This window comes from Protopterus annectens, chromosome 1.part1 (genome assembly GCF_019279795.1).
Source record: "Protopterus annectens isolate FY-2018-M chromosome 1.part1, PAN1.0, whole genome shotgun sequence".
In the NCBI taxonomy this organism is placed as follows: Eukaryota; Metazoa; Chordata; order Ceratodontiformes; family Protopteridae; genus Protopterus; species Protopterus annectens.
In genome coordinates, this window is record NC_056726.1 from 913275340 (window position 1) to 913294405 (window position 19066).

The following is a 19066-nucleotide window of genomic DNA, read 5'->3' on the forward strand; positions in this document are numbered from 1 at the left end:
GATTCAGCTCGATGGACCTTTGGCACATCTGCAAAATTAATAGCATTAGAATCACTAGATCCAAGGATTTAAATTCGTAGATTAGTACTAGGCTAACTGCCCTTGCGAGCACTTTTAAGCCTAGCCAATTATCCCCTGTGAGATTCAAACCCTGTACCTTGTGTTTATAAGGCAAACACCTTAACCATTAGACCACCCTCCCAACCAATTTTGCACATGACATAAATAAGTCATGTTGATGAGACCGGTATGTGTCTCAGAGCATCCCCATGCAAAGCAGAGTCCATCCCTAACTCTATTTAGGTGTAACCCTGACCAATGGATGGGAAATTGGAAATTTACTAGAGGTCTGGCCCCATGTCTCTAATAGAGAGAGGTAGACAGTAATACCAAAACTGACATACTCCCCCCCCATAACCTCTAGAAACTTCCTAACTCATGTATCAAAAGGAAAAATAAACATAACCACAATGGGTTGCTTCACCAATAACCACAGGAGAAAACCACCACAGGCTTACTGTAGTCACAGAACACAGTTTTAGTAAGTCCACAGAAAGCCCTTTTCAACATCTAGGGTTTTATTAGACCCTGATGAAGTCCTAGATGTTGTTGGGTAAAAGCGCTTAGTCATTTTTTTTTGTTTGTTTGTTTGTTTTCTGTGGACTCATTAAAATCATGTTCCGTGACTACAGCAAGCCTGTGCTAGTTTTCTCCTGTGGTTATTCCTAACTAACATACCCCTCTGTTTCTTTCTGAAATTGGGGCGCCTTGTTGCTGTAGCACAGACCAGATTCAGGCCTGCTGAGTCTAGCTTTGTTTGTATAACTTGAGCACTGATCCAGGCCATCTTTTTTTGGAGAAGGTTCCCCTGCACCCTAGTAAGCAGGGGTGTGCAGTTAGAACTTGTCTGATTGAAGACTGATAGAACAAGGCTCAGTTTTGAGCTTTTTTCTGGTTAATTGGGTAACTTGTTTAAATCAGTTTGTTCGTTTCCTATTGTTTTATATATATATATATATATATATATATATATATATATATATATATATATATATATATTATAAATTGCACTTTATTCTTCTGCTTTTACTGTATTTTTGTTTCTTCCTTCTTTATTACTGGGGGCATTGACTACAACTCTGATTTGCGATATATAACAATAATTATCCTTTTCTGTGCTTTTAAACAGTTTTTTTTAGTGTATCTGCTTTATTGTCTGAAAAAAAAATATATATATATATATATATATATATATATATATATATATATATATATATATACTTGTTTCCTGCCTTTCTAAGCTAGTATTGTCCAGTTTTCAAGTCAGTGCTGAATTCAGGGCTGTGTTACAAATCTCTGTGTTTGCCCATACCTTACTTGGATAGAAGGAAGTTTCTCTGTTCACCTGTAAGAGAGGGAAGCTTTGAGCAGCCTATCTGTCCCTGGAGGAGTGGTTTCAGCCGAGAAATTAGTAGTTTATAGGCCATTTTGGGCTAATTTCGATCTCTTTCATTTCCCTGCTATAAATACCATATTTGCCTGTTTTTTGTGTGCCGGGTAGCACCAGTTAGCGAGGGTAAAACTATTCCCGGCTCCACAAAGTCTCCTCTTCAATTTTTCCCTTGGAACTAGACAAACTTTCAACTTAAGCACTCAAGCCATTCATTTCTCAGCCTGGCACTTGCTCAAAACTTATAGCAAGCACTTTTAAATTCTAGCAATAGACCCTTCTGTACTGTACAGTAGGACAAGGCTGTCTGTTCGACCTTACCAGCCATCCAGTGAAACAGTTCATTGTACCTATCCAGGCATGTATAAAGGGCAGTTTCAGGTGTACTCTCCAGTCCAAATGGTGAATGTGGGCATTTTGAGGCAATGTTACAACTGCCTCATATACACAGACAACCCCCTCCTCCTATCACCAAACACTAATACATGCGAGAGATGCAGTTATACAGCCAAACTAGAGGCTAAGCTCTCTCAACCCAAGACTGCATCAGACAGTCAAGAGGAGAAGGGAAATACTTGCATCACACCACCAGTCTTACATAGACCCATTAAATCAGCACCGGCAAAAACACACATGAATACATGGAAACATACTTGGAAGCTCTAAATAAAAATCTGCAAAAACCAACAGAGACCTCTAAAGCAAACAACCAAGCAACCTCCACCCCCCAACACAAACCATGAAACACATACTTCACAAAACCAGTGTTCCATGCAATCACAGCCCTTAAGGCAAAATAACATACCCAACATACTAGTAATAGGTGACTCTATAGTGACTCTATAGTCAGGCACACTGACGTCTCACTCACTAGGCTGAATATGGAGAAGGTTACTGTTAGCTGCCTGTCGGGCGCCAGGATCTGCCACATAACACAAGCACTCAGGTCACTCCATAACAAGTACAAATGTGACTCTGTCATCGTCCATGTTGGTGTGAATGACCTGAGCCATACCTCCCCGGACTACTCTGATCACATTGCCCTGGCCAGTATGACCCTGACCCTGAGTAGCATCCTGCCCTCACCAAGAATGATACCACGGTATAAAGAAAATATTCTCGATTTCAACAATTGGCTAAGTTTCTGGTGTCATTCACTGGGGATCCAGTGTCTGTCTGCCTGGGATGACATGCTCGTCAAGCCACACTGCTTCACTAGAGATGGCTTGCACCTGTCACCCTTAGGCTTTCGAATACTTGCCAAGGCTTTTGCCACCCCCATAGTGCCTTTTTTAGGCAAGGCTCAAAAGACAAACCCACCCCCGTAAATAGCACAAGTAACAAAAAACTGTGGGTAATGCTACTCAATGCCAGAAGTCTAAACCTCAAAATGCACGCACTGGAGGCACTCCTCAGTATGGAGAAAATCAATATATGTGCAGTAACAGAAACCTGGTTTAAGTTTCCAGAGAGCACCCCAGCACTACTAGGCTACAACTCATACCATACATTTCGGCCACAGAACCCAAACCGAAATACAAAAGGCGGGGGCGTATCCATATTCATCAAGGATACCCAAACCTCCAGGTTAGTGACATAGCGCGATGCTTCAGAGATCATCCACGTGCAACTAACAATGGGCAAAACTGCAATTCAAATTGTAACTTGCTACAGATCATCCACCATGTCCCAGGACCCCCATTCCACGTTTCTGGAAACACTGGGAAGCATAAAGGTCCTACCAAACACCCTAATATTGGGAGAATTTCAATTACCCAAACATTATCTGGGAGAACTACTCAAGTACTAAATCCCTTGCAAAACTTTTCCTAGAATTTATAAACTCAAATGCCCTGGTTCAACTGGTCAACACTCCCACCAGAGGTGACAACGTATTGGACCTGGTCATCACTAACATGGGTGACTAGTGTTCCACACCAGAGCATAACCCCTCACTGGTTAGATCTGACCATAAACAGATCACTTTGGATATCCATATTCTGCCCCCACTCCCGGACAAGAAAGCCACCGTGAAAAACTTTTCAAAAGCAAACTTCACATTACTTAAGACTGAGTTGGAAAGTTTCAAAGCCCCCATGCTGAAGGATAACACTGTCCAAGCTGCAAAATCCTTTACTAATGCATTCTATGGGCAGCTACAAGAATGCATGGATCGTGCCATCCCAAGCATAACCAAGACTCACTCCTCCAAGAAAAGGAAACCAGTCTGGTGGACTCCTGCCACAAACAAGCTAAACAATAGAAGGAGGAAACTAGTACAGAAAAGAGTAAAATCCCAAGAAGGGAAGACATCCCTGGTCAGTATCAGCAAGAAACTACGATCCCTCATAAAATCATCCAAGGCGAGCTTTGAAAGAAAAATTGTCAAGGACTCCAAAGATAACCACAAGGCATTTTTTAGCTATGTCAAGAATCTAAGTGGCAATGCACAGATCTGCTCGGAGTTAGTCCACAATGGCACAAAATACACTGAACCGACCGATATCGCCAACATCCTGGCAGACAGGTTCAGCACAAACTTCTTCCCCCTCTCACCTCCAAAAGGGCCCATAACCATACCCGAAGAATGTAGAGTCCCTGAAATCACACACTCAGGTTAAAACAGCCCTTTCAAAAGCCAAAAACACAGCATCAATGGAACCGGACGGTGTCCCAGGCCACGTTCTACATGAGCTCAAAGACGAACTAACCCCTCACCTAAACACACTGTTCACACTCAGCATTTCCACAGGCTACATAAACATAGAGTGACGCACAGCAACGGTTATTCCGGTCCACAAAGATGGAGTCACAACAGACCCAGGGAACTATTGCCCTATAAGCCTGACTAGCTTGGTCTGCAAGGCTATGGAGTGCATCATCATGGAACTCATTAACAGAGACATTGGGAACCTCCAAACACTGGACCCTACCCAGTTTGGCTTTGCTAAGGGCAGATCATGCCTCCTAAACCTGGTGGATTCTTTGAGACAGTTACCAAGGCTATAGACAAGGGAAAGGTCGTACACAGAGCCTACCTAGACCTCGCTAAGGCCTTCAACACCATTCCCCATTCTGGTATTATAGACAAGCTCACCAGCCTGAACATAAACCCCTACGTCACAAGATGGGTTGCCAACTGGCTCACAGACAGAACCCACATGGTGAGAGTTGCAAGAGCTAGGTCCAACTCTAAACTGGTTACAAGTGGCATTCCCCAGGTCTCAATCCTAGGACCCCTACTGCTCAGCATATACTTCTCAGAGGTACAGGCAAGCACAGGAGGACTATGGCTGACCAAGTTCGTAGATGACTGCAAACTAGGGGCTATAACTGACTCTATGGCTGACACAGACATCCTCCAAAAGGGTCTCACTGAGATGGATACCTGGTGTCAAAATCATGGCCTCAAGCTAAATGCCAAAAAGTGCATAGTCAGCCCCTTTGGAAAAAACAAAGTACCCACAAACTACCACATAGGTGGTAGTCCCCTAAATACAGAAGACGTAAAAGGGATCTGGGGACCCAAGTAGATAGTAATCTCACTTTTGATAATCACAAATTACAAAGTGGTTAGAAAATCCTTCTACGTGGCCCACCTAATCACAAAAGGGTTTGCATCCAGATCAAAAGAGGTCATTGTGCCCCTCTACTCATCACTCATCAGACCCATCTTAGAGTACAACGCCCCATTTGGGATGTACTTTACAAGACACCTGCAACAACTGGAAAGACCACAGAAGTACCTCACCAAGCAGATCAATGGCTTCAAACAGATGCCCTATGCAGCTCGACTGAAGAAACTCCAGTTGTACTCGGCTGCATATCGCCTACTCAGAGATGATCTCTGCCTGACATACAAGGCCATGTCCAACCCAGAATTGATGGACATGCTCCACCTAAAGAAAACCTTATCCCCTCAAGCCACACGCTCTAGGGATCTAAACCTCACCACAACAATAAATAGGACATCCTGGAGGGATAGATTCCTGTCCCAGAGACTTCCCATGCTTTGGAACAAGATCCCAATCTACATTAGGCAGAGCTCCTTGCTAACACTCTTCAAAAGAAACCTTGACGAGTGGATAGGAAACATAAAGTTTACCTCGGGGATCACTTCAGTGGCTCTGCTGGACAGAGGGATAGGGAACTAATCTAAGGGGGTGGCGAAAGCCAACACATTCTGGATAGGCTTATAAATGTCTTCGGGCAGATAGCCTAGTACCCACCTATGAACCTATGAACCTATCCACTGCTCCCCCCTTTATGCTTCACATCCCAGTCAGCATTGCATTCTTCCCTTGTTTTCTTTTTTGAAGAATGAAACAAAACATTTATTTTATACCTCTGTTTTTCCCAGTGTCTTATTATCTCCCACTCATCAATGCTCGTGTTGGCTGTTTGTCCATTTGAGTTTGATGTAATGGTTAAAGTATCTACTTTATGGGCACAGTGTGCAGGTTTGATTCTTACAGTGGGTAATTATCTAGGTTTAAATTGGCCAACAAGGGCTGATAGCCTAAAATAAGCTTATGAACAAAAAAGTATAAAGCCTTTGTTCTCCTTACTTTCTCTTTCAGCCAAATACTTTTCAGCATGTGCCATTGCTTGTTTTACTTGTATTGTTTCTTTCAGAATGCCCCATTGTACTCATACTCTGCCTTTTCACCTCCAAAATCCCTTTTTCCAACTCTTGAATGCCCTGTCATTTGCACTAAGCATTAGCCTCACATTATTTTATAGCAACTTTCCTATTTACTTTTTGCTTTTTTGTCTCTTCCCCAAACACTTCACATCATTCTGAGTATTTTACTTCCATTGCCCATTCACTTTCAAAATTTGCAACGATCCATAGCTCATCAGCCTGTCCCTGTCTGTCAGCTCAGTCTAAGGCAATCCCATAGAACCTTCTACCATTATCTGTACCTTGTTATTTTCACCCAGCCATCCTTGCTTTAAATCACACAGTGATGTGATGACCACTGCTGATTAATAGCACTTTCATCTGGGAACCCTTTCTATCCATTCCCCATGGTTAGGAAGAAGTATTCTCTCCTTTATGATACAGTGCTTCCTCAAATGGTTGAACCCTTCATGACCCATGCCCTCAGTCAGTTCATGCTCACTCTGCAATCTACAGCTTGGATCTGTCTCCCAGTCTACTTCTGGCAGATTCAGACAATCCATGAGTATAACTCTCTTCCTTATTCTCTACTGCATTATTCTCGTCACAGGACACTCCTCTTCTGATGTGTTGTTGCGGGGGGGGGGGAGGTTGATACATTGTACAAATCAACCAGTATTCCTTCCTTTCTGTACCTTAACAGCCATTATACTTGCCATAGGTTTTAACCCTTTTCATGTGGCAGTATTATTTCTTACCCCTGACTTCTCATCCTGTCATTTGATGCCTTTCTTTATTTAAATCAGCACCCTATTACCATCCTTTACTTCTCTGTCATTCCTAAGCAGCGTATATGTGGGCACGTCTATATCCCACCTTTCCTGCCACTAACAAATATTCTTATATTATCAACAATGTACACTAATCCCTCTTCCATGACTGCCTGCATTTACCACATTTTCCTCCTTAAGTGTTTTGCATTGTTTAACAGGACTACTCAGTCATGCTCAGAATAACCCTCGTTTGCACCTCAGTTATATTCTGTACCTATTGTTTTCTCATGTCTTCTGCTTATGCACCTATGTTCTGCTGTTTCTGTTGCCCCACAACCCCTCATCCCACCTTTCTATCTTGGTTTAAAGGATAAATCATTCAGATGTAACTTTCTGAGGAGGCTCTGAGCACCATTTCCTCTTCATGGTGCAAGCAGAGCTTATGCCTGACACAGAACCGTTCTCTCTGTCAAATCACCAGTGCTAAGCTGTTTCCTCTTGTTGACTGTTACAGCTATTCATAATGCTCACTGGCTAGCAAGTGCAAAATAAAATGAAATAAATAAAACTCTCATGCTTCCTCGGTGGGCTAAATTCTGGCACAGGTAACATTTCTGGGAATGCTACCTCAGATTCCTTGTTTTGACATCTTTCTCCTACTAGGGTAGCCCTATCTGCTACCACATTAGCTGCCTCAGGTCCAGTGTGTACTGCACAATGTCCAGCCCTCCTGCTTGATAGCTACCTAGGTCTTTTCTCTCATGTCTATCTTACTAATACTACTAAGCCCTAATGCTAGACTCACTGCAGTCTAATTAATCCTGTTGTCTTTGATAAAACTGTTCATCCTCAAGAGGACTGTATTTTTAATCAGAAAAACCTTACTCATGTGCTTATGTTGGCTCTTTCCTTTTCATTTATTGCCTCATGCCATTTTCTCTCCTATCTTTAACCTGTCATTCTCAAGCTCTGCCCCCACAGCTTTTCTGGTATGGGGTTAGAAGCCATAATTTTCTGCAACAAATTCAAGTGTTCCACCTTTTGTGCTACTGACACAATTATCCGCTTTGCTTCCCTTTCAGACAGCAGAAAACAAACTTTATTCCGTTGAAGAAAGCAGAACTTATGCTAATTACTAGCACCTTAAGATACTGCACATGGATTACTGCCTGCAGTTTGACAGCAAACTGGTCAATGCATTTTATCATCGCCACTGAGATGTGTTGTCCCTCAAATAACTGCTGTTAAACTTTGTCTTTAATGATAGTCACTTTTATATGGCTGCTCCTGATGAGCAGAACTACACTCCTTCCTTCATCAGAAAGCAACTTGACCTAATCAAATGCAAGGTTAAACTTAACAACAGCCTTTCTGACCTCTGTAAATGCCTATGTGATACCATGTTTAAGCTACACTCAGTTCTTATAGGGGCTTTTACATAGGTCCTTTCTAGGGGTTAGTAACTGTCCCCATGAAGTCATCAACAGTGGTTTTGACACTAGATCTGAGCATGAAATATCCCCTAAGATACTACTTTTCTGATATATTATGTTAATATTTGTCTTACTTACGCCGTTCTTGTAGTGCTTCTATTAAGCAGACATTTTTGTTATTCTCACTAATTTGTTGCTGTTGTGTGCAAACTTTTATAAATTATAAACTAGCAACAGTTTCTTTTTCTGCTTACCTATGTATAATTATTTATGATGTGTCATGTTTGTTTTCAGTCAGAACTACCTATACTGTCCTAGATCCTTGCATTGCTCTAGTGCTTTTCCCACATAATCATCTATCAGCATATATCACTAATTCTCAATGTCAAAGTCACCTGAAGGCATTACTTTTCTGATACATTATCTTGAGTTATTAAGTCATCATGAGTGTGACGTAAACCTTAATAAAGAGTTGTTCCAGTTTACTGCTTTTGAAATTTTAATATCTGGCTTGTCCAGTCCTGTTATCCTCATGCTTTTTTTAAAGAGACACGTTTTGCTCTTCTCTGTAGCTTGTGACTTTATTTTAAGTAGCATTGTTTCAACATGCCATCTTTTGTATTTATTCTTATACCTGTTTCTTGTCATTCCCTTTATATCCACTCATTGTAGAATATTCTGCCCAAATTGCATTTGTCAGTTCTTGTTTGTTTGCTTGCTACCCCTTTTTGTCCTTGTCCGAGGTTTTGGCTGAAATGTCCATGTGCAACAGTTCACTTACCCAGTTAGGAGATAAATAATTACATAAAAATAAGATATTCCTGAAGTGGAATATTGCACTGTCACAGATTTTGTAATAAGTGCTGTATATGTAGTATAATCAGGCAGAAATTCTGAAAATGCAGATATGAACATTTTATATGTATCTCTTCAACATGTTATGTAACCTGTTATATGACTTGTGAATCATTAATATTACTTACCCATGCCAGGGTCCATCTTGACTAACTTTGATGGGTAGCACAACAGTTTCATATAAGTATTTCAGGTGTATAAGTGGCAATGTCTGTACTGGTAGGTGGTATACTTAGCTGGAAAGCTTAGTACCACTTATTGTTTATTCTCACTTATAGGTAGGCTTCATAACTGAATCAGCTTGCAAGAGAATATATTGGTGGAACTGAATTAGAATTTAGTATATCTATAGTCATCTTTCTATGTGTGTGCGTGTGTGTGTGTGTGTGTGTGTGTGTGTGTGTGTGTGTGTGTGTGTGTGTGTGTGTGTGTGTGTGTGTTCCCTCAAAGGCCAGGACATGAACAATATTACTTAAAATAAATACTTTTCAGGTTGGTTCAAGTTACCATATACTGCATTTTGCACAAAAGCCTGCCTTATTTTATCCATTTTCTGGCTGATTCTTCTTTATCTAATGCCTACAAAATTGTGGATGTAACTTTTATTTATATGGAACTAAATTATTCAGTATAACAAAACGGAGTTAAAAAAAGAATGTAATACTACATAACTGTTCAGTTTGTGTTCCAGCCATTTAAATTGCAGAAAGGTAAAATAACACATTAAGAGGGATAACTGAGATGGCACTGAAAACCAGCAGTTAGAGTTGTCAAGTATTTTTGCTTCATAGATCTGGTATGACTAAAAGACTTGGTGAACTCTCTGTATATCAAAACTAAACTCACATTTTCCACTAGATAAAGAAGGATCGACTAGAATGTAGTGGACAAAATATCACAGGCTAGTGTATGCAGAATTATACCCCTCCACATCTCCCTTTCAATTGACACCACAGAAAGGACAGTCTTCTTCTTTTGGATTTTTCCCAGTTAGGGGTCACCACAGCAGATCACCTGTCCACTCATGATTGGCAGTGGAGTTTTTACAGTGTCGAGCTGCCAGCCCAGCACCCAACCTTCCACAGAAGGCACACACATGCACACACTCACACATAGGGCCAATTTAGAGTGTCCAATCCACCTACAGCATGTCTTTGGGATGAAACCGAAGCACCCAGAGGAAACCCACGAGACCACAGGGTGGACATGCCGACTCTGCACAGAAGGCACCCCAGCTGAGGATCAAACCAGAGAACCTCTTGCTGTGAGGCAGCAATGCTAACCGCTGCACCACCACGGCCGCCCCACCACAGACTTGAAAATGCATTAACTTCTACATGAGGAAGAAAGCAAGACAATGAGAACATAGCTATAAACACATCATAAGGGTAGCAACACTAATGAGCAGAATGTCTTGTTCTGCAGGTATCCAAGTACTATCTAACTCAGTAAGGTAGGGTTAAGGCAATTTTGAATTTCCTCACTGTTTTTGTGTGTTTCCCAAGGCAATGGGACATACAGTATCCTCAAGTGTTTCATAGAGTACTTTCCTCAGATTACAGCACATTCAGTTTAAAACAGTCTGAGGGTCCAAAGATGAAAATTAAGCTGAGGATTGAATTGATGTAATGGTGCATTCAGCTGCTTTAGTGAGAATCTGTCCAACTTGCTCATAACCTATTTAGAAGAGCCTATTGGGTTCAATACAGGGAGAATGATCATCTTTAATAAAAGAAAAAAAAACACAGAGAGAGAAAAAACATATTATTCATACCTGATATGTTATATGTGTATTTTTTTTTAGACTGTCAGAAAAGCAAGTCTAGTAGCTTTACTGCCAAAGGGAAAAAGTAAAACAGACAGATTCTGGTGGCACTGATTATATGAATTGTACTTAATTTTACTACTATGGAGGCCTTTGAATTGTGACCACAACCCACAAATTAAAATAGATGGGGAAGTTAGAAATCCTAACAACTTAAAAAGAATCAAGATTTTCAGAAAATCAGATGTATTTTTGCATCAGAAGAAAGGCAGATATTAGTTGAAGAAAAAGAGAACTTGCAGATAAATAAAATGCATAAGACATAGGACTTTTTATACAATCTGCATTAGTTTATTTGACATAACGTTGCACTTCTTTGAATCTTTTAGCCAACATTGTCATAGAAATTCTAATTAATAAATTAGTGACTGAAGCTAGTCAGCAGGCATTCAGATACATATTTATTTTTTAAACATCTTTATTAAATCCTCAGATTTTTAATCATAACATGACTTTACATACATTAATAGGAAAGAAAAGAAAAACTGCTATAGCATTTTCCTTTGTTATTGTCATGCATTATAAATATTGACTCCAACTTTATGTATGTCACTCAATTCCTTTCTTCTTTAAACTTCATTCCTCCTCCTGTACATTATCAGCACAAATTGTTCCCATAAATAACATTTATTTCTATGAAAATGTTCTCCTTCATTTTACTAAATATCCCACCTCCAGTTCTTTTAGCTTATTTACAATTTTCCATACTTCAATTACAGATGGTTTTCAATTTTGGTTTCTATTTTCTTGCAATTGCTTTTCTGGGTGCTAATAATAGTAAACTTAACAAGACCTTAGTATATCTAGGCAATTCAGATTTTGTATCCTAGCAAGCAAGTTCCTGAGTTACAGCTACTGGTCCATCCTGCATGTATATTAAAGTACTCCAAAGAAAAATTTTAAATCTGTCAAATCACTACTTGCCAAAAAACATGTTAACATCTTCCAAATCACTACATTCGTAAACAACGTGTTTCCAATTATTTTTTCTTTCCAATCACACTCCCAGCATTTGTTGCCAACCTTAGTAAAATCCTTTGAAGTTTACTTGAGGTCTTGAATTATAAAAATACCTATGTAAAAACATCCATGCAAAAATCTTAAACTGTCTGGACTTTGTTACGTTCTCAGGAGGCTTACAAATCTCTTTCCATTGTATTTTTTTTATTAGAACATTGCCCTTACATTCTCTTTTCACAGTCTTTTCTAACCTCATCTGATTGATTATAATGGTTATTATGCAATGCTTTATATGACACACTTAATTATCCTTTTTTTAAGACACTTTTTGTTCTAGATTTCACTTGAAAATAATAGCATTTTGCTTATGAGTCTCATATCTCTTTCTCTCTGTCTTTATCAGTCCCTGATAGGGAAATCAATCTCTTACCTGCAGTCCAAGCTCCTGCATACCTCCATTTCACTCTACTAGTATTCCCTCTCAAGTTATTTGCTCCCATTAAATTGTTTCCCTTCTTGACTTCATCCAGTAAATCCCTGCCTCCTCTTGTCTATTCTCTATACCTCTACTTGAAGTCATCCCTATCAGAAAAATCTCCTTTCTTTATTCATGTGTTGGCTTAGTTCTTAGAATACTATTACTTAATAAATATAATGTTTTGTATGGTATTTGTATACTCCTTAATGACTTCAATTCAAAATCCTAGTTTCTTTATCTCTCTCTACTCCCATACAGAATATAATATTATATAAGAATGTTGCTATTCTCCTGGTCTATCTTTGTTTCTCAGACTCCCCCAACCATTTTCATAACCTCTTTTCACTTTAATTTGCAGCCTTCTGTTTCACTTATTCATATAATCCTTAACTGTATAATTCCAAACCACACCTTCAAATCAGGCAACTACAAACCCCCTTGTTCCATGGGAATAATCAATTTATCTCACTTAACTCTTGCCCCTCTTCTGAACCAAATATATTCCTTTAACTCTGTATTAATTATGATCCACAACTTCTCCTCTAATTGCTAAAAATAAGTTGGAAATGGTTTTAAAATTAAAGGGACACAAAAAATTTAACTGCATTAATCTTACTATATTCATAATCAAGACCTACCATCCAGCTTCTCAATTTTTTGTATTATCATTTATTTAGTATCTTTCCACTTATCCTTAGCTACTCTAACAGAGAATCCTTTCTATCCATACTTCTCAAACCTCTTATCATGTTCCCGTAAGGACGGATATTGTTAAAGCAGTTCATGTGTGAGTACGCAAAGGAATACTATAGCCCTTATTTTATTGTCATTTATTTGATATCTTGAACAGAATCAAAACTGTTTCAAAATTCTCAACAACATTAAAATGTCATTTTCCGGATTAGTCAAGTACAAAGGCTAACTTTTCTTAATTATTATAGCAGTTATATCCTTGAATTTGTATGTCCTTTATTTTCTTTGCTAACACCACTAAACATAAAACACATGACAAAAGGGAAATACAGCATTCCTGCCTGGTTCTTCTGTTCAAACACATCATGTCAGAAAGGAACCCTCACACCTTAATTCTTGCCTACAGCCCTTTATATATCCTCCGTACTAATCCTATTATTCTATCAGGGAAAGCAATTTCACCATTGCCCTACTCATAAAATCCCAACTGTCGCTATTGAATGTTTTTTCTGCATCAACACCCACCAACAATACCAGCATTTTCTTATACTCTGCTTCTGTCTGGATTCATCATCATCATGATTATGAAAATTATTTTCCCATTTTTTTTCTCCATGGGATTTCAGTGTAAAACCAACTGTCACCATCTTTCTCAATTCAATACAAATTATCTAACTTCTTTGACATTTAAGCCTGACTGTAACAGATCATCTAAATACCAAGTATCCATCTCTTGATTGTTACTCTGATGCCATACGTTTTACATCTGCCCTACACTGCGCATCCTACCAACCATCTCAGGCACTTCATATCCATCACCTCTAGCTTCCTCAGCTGCTGTATCTTCACTGCCCAGGTTTCTGAACCATACAGAAGTTCTAGTTGTACCACTGTTTTCTATACCTTACTTTGACATTTAATAGTCTATGGCGTTATTTTAAGCAGAATCACTTCCATTACTCCATTTGGCTGCAGCACCTCTGAGATGAGCTTTGACTTCCTCATTTAGATTCCAAACACGTGCGTCTGGAGTATTTCTCCCCGGGCCTCCACTGAAGATGGGCTTTGTCCCAGTAGGGCTTTACCAGTAAACAAATGTTAAATAAAATAACATAAATGTCTCTTCTCCTCAGTCACCTCCTCAGATACCCGAAGCTGTTAATATATTCATTATTTTACATTCTATCTCCATTTCATCCTCTGATTTTCTGTTTTGCTGCCACGACAACTAATTTGTCTGTGTTCAATTTCACCGCATGTGCCTTCAGTTCTGAATTCCAGTCCTCTGTCATTTGATGATGTTCCTGTTCAAAGTTTGTTTGTAGTGCCACATCATCTGCATAGAGCAGTTTTTTTATGTTTCCCTTCCAATCTGTGTGCTAATGTAGTCTATCACCAGTATAAACAACAGTGGGCTCAGAAAGGAACACTAAAACACACCCACTGCTAACCCCTCTGTCAGTCCAAATGCTGTTCATATTTACATCACAGGATTCTCATACATAGCCTGCACTAATTCTAGCAATGGCTCTGGTATCTTGAACCTCTGAAGAACTGCCAAGTCAGCGTTCTTACAACCTTATTATATGCTTTCTCAAACTCTCAAAATGCCTGGTTGGGCTTTACTTCATGTCTAGCATCTTCTCGACTATGTGTCTCACTGCAGACATCAGAGTGGTTGTGCTGTATCCTGATCTGAATCCACATTGCTCATCTTCCATTTTACTTTATTCTGCACTGCATATTCATTTATCAATCACCATCTCAAGCACTTTCATGCAGTGTGACATGCATGCTGCTTCCCATTGTCTTATTAATGGTGTCAAATGTTTGCCTCCCCTTCACAAACCACACTGACCCATATCTAACAACAGTGATGACATCTTTCCTTTTCTCTTTGGTAGTATATATGTAATAATATTATAATCACAGTTTAAAATTGAACTCAGCCTAGATGAATCTGAATCAGAAGAGTCATTTTCCTCTTTGGGTATTACAGCCACCATAGCTTTCTTCTAGGATGCTGGTACCCCCCCCCCCACACACACACACACACATTTAAAATATTGGTTAAGCAAATCTTCCAGATCCTTGTCACGTTCTTCCTAGATAACCTGTAAATTTCCACAGGAATACCATCTATCCCTGGAGACTTCCCTGTTGATTGATAACATATTGCCATATGTTCAATATTAGATCACTTCTATAGTTGCCTGAGCAATATGGGCTATATCCTACCAAGGACATGACCATCCAGCCATTTTGTCACACCATAATGTCCCTTTCCATGTGCTCTAACTGCCAGGGTATTGAGCACAGCTTCAGATAAAAGACAGTTAGAGCATATAAAGCTTCACAGCTTTCTTGCCCGCAAAATGCATTCCTTTTGCACATAAGCTTGGCTAGTGATCATTCAAGACTGGGCAAATAAGTCCTCTGCTAGGAAAAACCTTGCTCAAAATTACTTTTTTTCTGAGAGAAAACTTTTTTTTTCTAGGAAGCATATATTTAGGACTATCATAGCTTGTCAGGCAATTTTTACTTGGTGAATCTTGTGTAAGTGAACTGTATAAATATAATATTAGGTTATATGTGTTAGGGGCAGAAATTTGTATTTTGAGGACTTTCAGCATGTTTTCTACCTCAAAATCACATTTTGGCTATTATAAGGTTTACCAACTCTCCCGTGATCCAATTCTTATCTTCAGGGTTTCTTTTTTGGCTAAATAAATGGAGCAGTTACCTATCTGCTTAACTATTCATTACCCAGTCCACAAGAAGAAAATTTTCATTTAATCTCTGGGTGTCAGACCAGCCATTGTTGTGCCCCTGCTACTGATGGATGACTGAGCTGTGGTCAGATTTGTTCCCTTAGATCGCTCATCATTTATTCCCTGATCCCTCTGATGTAGAACCTATAGCCACTAAGAACCAGGGAATAGACACAGCATGTGCAGCTTTAGGGTAGCCTTCCATTGGCAACATAGACCCACTCTTGCAGTTCTCAAGGGAATCGGAGGGTGAAGGTCTACCACGTAGAAAGGGAACCTGAGTTCCAGGACAGTATGCCTGCTTTGGGTCAGGCCTTTTCCAGGGAGAGTCCCAGGAAAAGAAAAAAAAGTGAAAAACTTGACTTCTGTTCCTATTTCAATGGACAGAAAAGATATGCTGGGATTTGCTAGGTAGATAATTTCTATTTGAACTTTACATGCTTCCATCTCAGAAAAGAAATGAAAAAGCATTCCCTCCCTTTCTGAATCTGATTTCGGTCAGAAGAGCAGTCATGGGAAGGAAAATGTTGTGATTCAGGATTGCCTTTACAAACTGAAGATTCTGATTGTGAGGAAAGCATTACTTCCTATTTAATTCCAGAAAACATTTCTTTTTTGAAACTTATCTAAAATGAATGAGATTTACAGAGGGATCAGAATGAAATTCCCATTTCCCAGAAAATGTATTATTTGTTACAGTTTGGTATTCCTCAGCCAGCAGCTGTTGATCTAGTGTAACTGCTTTACAGAATATTTTCTCACCACTCTACCTGTCAGTCTACCACTTGCCCTGAGGAAGCCTGATATGTTATACAGTGTACCTGAGACTGCCATGCTTGTTTTCTAACTTGAAATCAAACTATGCAGTGACTTTCCTATCCAACATTGCTTCTGCTAGACAAATAGCAATAGCAAATGCTAATTCCATTCCCCTGACAAGAATAGAAAAGGTTTTGACAAATTTAAGAATACATTGTATTCTTCTGTCACTTACCATTCAGAATTTTAACTCACCAGGCTCACATGTTAAAGTATTTTCTTCTGTCTTCTGAAGACATGAAAAAGTTAACTGTTAACCTTCTATCTCTCCAGAGATAAAAAAAAAAAATCTTTCAATGCCTTTCTTGTATTTGCTTTGTGTAACTAAGCACAACTTAAAGTGATTTTTATGATGCAGCTAATACTAATTCTAAGGCTGCTGCTTCTGTTTTATCCATGAGAAGATTTGTATGGTTACATATTCAAATTATTGCTGAAGATGTTAAAACTGAAACTTTAAATTCTCCCCTGGATGAGGAAGTTCAGTTTGACCCTCCTGCAAGTGATGCATTTAAGATATTTGATGGGAAGAGATAGTTGATTTGGGGATAACCCAAATCTTCCAACCTTCTTTGTTAAGGTAAATCATTTTTTCCCTTCCATCTCAGCTCTAAAAAATAAAGAAATTTAATCAGCAAATTGCCATCAAACAGGATATCAAAAAGTAATGACTAGGAGGCTCCAAAAAATAAAGGGAAAGCCACTTAAGAGCAAGGGAAGTCCAAAAAGTCAGAACAATGATTTGCCTCTTCAGGCTTTCTCCCCCTCTTACCCTGACAACCTTTTCCTCTTTCTGAGTCTTCATCCCCATTGTGGTACCAGATTGTATCAGACAAATGGGTTCTAAATGTCATTCAACAAGGGTACACTTGGCAATGGGAGTCCCTCCCTCCCTCCTTTCCAGCAGATTCCTCCTTGCCCAGAAAAACAAATATCCCTGTTTCCTCCAGTTCTGAAGCAAATGTTATTATAGGCAATTACAGAACAAGTGCCAGCCTGCCCGATGGGCTAAGGTTTTTATTCAAGGTTTTTTTTTTTTCAGGTGCCCAAGAAAGAATGGAATTGGAAGCCTGTGCTATACCTCTATTTTCTCAATATTTTTGTCAAGGTCCTAAAGTTCAAAATATTATCCCTTCATACACTGTTACCACTTGTCCCGTTAGTAGCTCTCATGGTAAAGTTAGACTTAAAACTTACTTGGAATCACATTCCCACTGACAAAGATTTCAGACTTTTTTAAGATTTTCTTTATCCTGCTTACAATATCAGTACTCTATTCAACCCTTTGGACGGGATACTTCTCTGAGGGTAATTACAAAGTGTCTGTCTCTAGTAATTACTTATTGTAGACTTCAAGATACTCAAATGTTTCCATATTTGGGTGATTATCTTATATTATAGGCTCTTTTTTCAATTGTCAAGAGTACTTAAGAAGTGTTTAGAGTCTTTTACTCATCTGGAATTTCCAAGGAACTTACAGAAATCTTCTCTCATACCTCACCACAGAATAGTTTTCCTCAGATGCCTCTTAGATTCTGCCCTGGGAAGAACCTTTCTTCTTCAAGCAAAGTAGAAATATTCAAAAAGTTTTTCCTGTGTTTTTCTAATCAAAACCAAATATCTGGCAGTAAATTTATCTGGATCCTGGAGGACATGGCTTCTATGATTCTCACAATTCACAATCCAAGCAAACACCACCCCAAAACAAAACACGCACAACACATAGCCCACAAAGTCAGTGTGCCAAGCAGCCACAGCCCTTAAGGCTGAATAACACACCCGATACTCTTCTAATAGGTGACTCTATTGTCAGACACACTGACGTCCCATTCACCAGGCTGAACAAGGAGAAGGTCACAGTGAGCTGCCTGTCGGGTGCTAGGATCTGCCACATAACACAAGCACTCAGGTCACTCCAAAGCAAATACAAATATGACTCAGTCATTGTACATGCTGGTGTGAATGACCTGAGACATACCTCCCTGGACTACATGAAAAGAGACATAGAGGAGCTCTCTGATCATGTAGCCCAGGCCGGTATGACCCTGACCTTGAGCAGCATCTTACCCTCACCTAGAATGATGCCACAGTACAAAGACAAAATGATCGATTTTAACAACTGGCTAAAATTTTGGTGTCATTCAAAGGGGATCCAGTGTCTATCAGCCTGGGATGACATGCTCGACAAGCCACGTTGCTTCGCTAGGGATGGCTTGCACCTGTCACCACTGGGCTTTCAGATACTGGCAAAGGCTCTGGCCACCCCCATAGTCCCTTTTTTAGGCAAGGCTCAAAAGTCAAACCCACCTCCATAGACAGCACAAGGTACAAGAAACTAAGGGTAATGCTGCTAAACGCCAGAAGTCTTAACCTCAAGATGCACGC